General features: G+C 44.7%; 1 non-coding gene across 1 annotated transcript; it reads left to right on the top strand.

The window, feature by feature from the left end:
- The first annotated feature begins 3,569 nt into the window (after nt 1-3,569).
- Nucleotides 3,570-3,651, top strand: Trnat-ggu (transfer RNA threonine (anticodon GGU)). The gene has a single exon. It is a non-coding gene; the product is annotated as a tRNA-Thr (tRNA).
- The last annotated feature ends 630 nt before the right edge of the window (nt 3,652-4,281 follow it).

Raw genomic sequence — 4,281 nt, 5'->3', positions numbered from 1 at the left:
GGAGATTTGGTGATTTCCACGGCGCGTTGGTAATGCTATCCAAAGTCTATCAGAAGACGCCCAACGTGGGCCCGAACCCACGACCCTGAGATTAACAGTCTCATGCTCTACCGACTGAGCTAGCCGGGCTGTTTCGACATAAGTGCCGCCATTAACGCCGTCTTGGACTTACGCAATAATTGACCACACTTAAGATTACTTAAATATGGGCCGCTCGCGTACTCCTTCTGTTTGGGCTGGTAAAAGGTTACGTGACTCGAAACAGGTTCAACAATGTTAGCTTTCCATAAAGTAGACGTGGTACAGAAATAGACGAGGCGGCCGAGTGGTTAAGGCGATGGACTGCTAATCCATTGGGTTCTGCCTGCTTGGGTGCGAATCCCATCTTCGTCGCACATTCGGTTCTATGATGTAATGGCTTGCACTCTGGACTTTGAATACAGGAATCAGAGTTCAAATCTCGGTAGCACTTGATTTTCTTTTATAACTCTGATTTAATCGTTTGTTTAAAAAACACGTGAGGGAAGGGATGATTTATCTAAAATTGACTAAACCATATTTGAATGCTTTCAAGTCACTTCTTCAACATTTGTCAGGTTTATAACAGCACTCATGTTTAGAAGGAGATTTGGTGATTTCCACGGCGCGTTGGTAATGCTATCCAAAGTCTATCAGAAGACGCCCAACGTGGGCTCGAACCCACGACCCTGAGATTAGGAGTCTCATGTTTTACCGACCGAGCTAGCGGGGCTAATTCGTTATTAGGTGTTGCCATTAAAGTCGTCTTGACTTATGCAATAATTGACCACACACAAGATTACTTAAAATTGGGCCACTCGCGTACTCCTACTGTTTGGGATGGTAAAAGTTTGCGTTACTCGAATCAGGTTCAGCAATGTTAGCTTTCCATAAAGTAGTCGTTGTGCAGAAACAGACGAGGTAGCCGAGTGATTAAGGCGATGGAGTGCTAATCCATTGGGCTCTGGCCGCGTGGATGCGAGTCCCATCTTCGTCGCACATTCGGTTCTATGAGGTAATGGTTCGCACTCTGGACTTTGAATACAGCGATGCCAGTTAAAATCTCTGTAGCACCTGACTTTCTTTTACAACTCTGATTTAATCCTTTGTTTAAGAAACACGTGAGGGAAGGGATGATTTATCTAAAATTGACTAAACCATATTTGAATGCTTTCAAGTCACTTCTTCAACTTTTGTCAGGTTTATAACAGCACTCATGTTTAGAAGGAGATTTGGTGATTTCCACGGCGCGTTGGTAATGCTATCCAAAGTCTATCAGAAGACGCCCAACGTGGGCTGGTACCCACGACCCTGAGATTAGGAGTCTCATGTTTTACCGACCGAGCTAGCGGGGCTAATTCGTTATTAGGTGTTGCCATTAAAGTCGTCTTGACTTACGCAATAATTGACCACACCCAAGATTACTTAAAATTGGGCCACTCGCGTACTCCTACTGTTTGGGATGGTAAAAGTTTGCGTTACTCGAATCAGGTTCAGCAATGTTAGCTTTCCATAAAGTAATCGTTGTACAGAAACAGACGAGGTAGCCGAGTGATTAAGGCGATGGAGTGCTAATCCATTGGGCTCTGGCCGCGTGGGTGCGAGCCCCATCTTCGTCGCACATTCGGTTCTATGAGGTAATGGTTCGCACTCTGGACTTTGAATACAACGATGCGAGTTAAAATCTCTGTAGCACCTGACTTTCTTTTACAACTCTGATTTAATCCTTTGTTTAAGAAACACGTGAGGGAAGGGATAATTTATCTAAAATTGACTAAACCATATTTGAATGCTTCCAAGTCATTTCTTCAAGATTTGCTAGGTTTATGGCAGCGCTCGTGCCTGAATTTATTTTTCAACCCTGACTTAATCTTTTGTTTAAGAAATATGCGATGGAAGGGTTGATTTATCTAAATTTAACTAAGCCATATTTGAATGATTTCAAGTCATTTTTTAACATTTGCCAGGTTTACGACAGCACTCATGCTTAGAAGGAGACTTGGTGATTTCCACGGCGTGTGGTAATGCAATTCAAAGTCTATCAGAAAACGCTCAACGTGGGGCTCGAACACACGACCGTGAGAGTAAGAGTTTCATGCTCTACCGACTGAGCTAGCCCGGCTGATTTCTTATTAGGTGCCGCCATTAAAGCTGCCCTGGACTGACGCAACAATTGACCACACCTAAAATTACTTAAAATTGGGCCACTCGCGTACTCCTACCTTTTTTGCTGGTGAAAGGCTACGTGACTCGAAACAGGTTCAGCAATGTCAGGTTTCCAAAAAGTAGACGTGGTACAGAAGCAGACGAGGCGGCCGAGTGGTTAAGACGATCGACTGCTAATCCATTGGGCTCTGCCCGCGTTGGAGCAAATCTCATCTTCGTCCAACATTTGGTTCTATGATGTAATGGTTCGCACTCTGGACTTTGAATACAGCGATTCGAGTTCAAATCTCGGTAACACCTGACATTCTTTTTCAACTCTGATTTAACCTTTTGTTTAAGAAACACGTGAGGGAAGGGATGATTTATCTAAAATTGACTAAACCATATTGGAATGTTTTGAAGCCACTTCTTCAACTTTTGTCAGGTTTATGGCAGCACTCATGCTTAGAAGGAGACTTGGCGATTTCCACGGCGCGTTGTTAATGCAATCCAAAGTCTATCAGAAAACGCCCAACAGGGGCTCGAACCCACGACCCTGAGATTAACAGTCTCATGCTCTACCGACTGAGCTAGCCGGGCTGACTCGTTAACAGGTGCCGCCATTAAAACCGTCTTGGACTTATGCAGTAATTGACCACACCTAAGATTACTTAAAATTGGGCCACTCGCGTACTCCTACTGTTTGGGCTGGTAAAAGGTTACGTGACTGGAAACAGGTTCAGCAATGTTAGCTTTCCATAAAGTAGACGTGGTACAGAAACAGACGAGGTGGCCGAGTGGTTAAGGCGATGGACTGCTAATCCATGGGGCTCTGCCCGAGTGCGTTTGAATCCCATCTCCGTAGCACATTCGGTTCTATGGTGTGATGGTTAACACTCTGGACTTTGAATACAGCGAGCCGAATTCAAATCTCGGTAGAACCTGACTTTCTTTTTCAACTCTGATGTAATCTTTTGTTTAGGAAACACGTGAGGTAAGGGATGATTCATCTAAAATTGACTAAGCCATACTTGAATACTTTCAAGTCATTTCTTCAACTTTTACCAGGTTTGTGGCAGCACTCATGCTTAGAAGGACACTTGGCGATTTTCCCGGCGTGTTGGTAATGTAATCCTTAGTTTATCCGAAAACGCTCAACGTGGGGCGCGAACCAACGACAATGAGATTAAGAGTCTCATGCTCTACCGACTGACCTAGCCGGGCTGATTCGTCATAAGTGCCGCCATTAAAGCCGTCTTGGACTTACGCAATAATTGACCACACCTAAGATTACCTAAAACTCGGCCACTCGCGTACTCCTACTGTTTGGGCTGGTGAAAGGTTACGTGACTCGAAACAGGTTCAGCAATGTTAGCTTTTCATAAAGTAGACGTGGTACAGAAACAGACGAGGTGGCCGAGTGGTTAAGGCGATGGACTGGTAATCCATGGGGCTCTGCCCGAGTGCGTTTGAATCCCATCTTCGTCGCACATTCGGTTCTATGGTGTGATGGTTAGCACTCTGGACTTTGAATACAGCGATCCGAATTCAAATCTCGGTAGAACCTGACTTTCTTTTTCAACTCTGATGTAATCTTTTGTTTAGGAAACACGTGAGGGAAGTGATGATTTATTTAAAATTGACTAAACCATATTGGAATGTTTTGAAGCCACTTCTTCAACTTTTGTCAGGTTTATGGCAGCACTCATGCTTAGAAGGAGACTTGGCGATTTCCACGGCGCGTTGGTAATGGAATTCAAAGTCTATCAGAAAACGCCAAACATGGGCTCGAACCCACGACCCTCAGATTAACAGTCTCATGCTCTACCGACTGAGCTAGCCGGGCTGACTCGTTATCAGGTGCCGCCATTAAAACCGTTTTGGACTTACGCAATAATTGACCACACCTAAGATTACTTAAAATTGGGCCACTCGCGTACTCCTACTGTTTGGGCTGGTAAAAGGTTATGTGACTGGAAAAAGGTTCAGCAATGTTAGCTTTCCACAACGTAGACGTGGTACAGACTCAGACGAGGTGGCCGAATGGTTAAGACGATCGACTGCTAATCCATTGGTCTCTGCCCGCGTGGGTGCAAATCCCATCTTCGTCCAACATTC

The sequence above is a fragment of the Hydractinia symbiolongicarpus genome, chromosome 14, assembly GCF_029227915.1.
Source record: "Hydractinia symbiolongicarpus strain clone_291-10 chromosome 14, HSymV2.1, whole genome shotgun sequence".
NCBI lineage: Eukaryota > Metazoa > Cnidaria > Hydrozoa > Anthoathecata > Hydractiniidae > Hydractinia > Hydractinia symbiolongicarpus.
The sequence above is the reverse complement of the archived record's forward strand: the minus strand, read 5'-3'. Positions and strand labels throughout refer to the sequence as shown.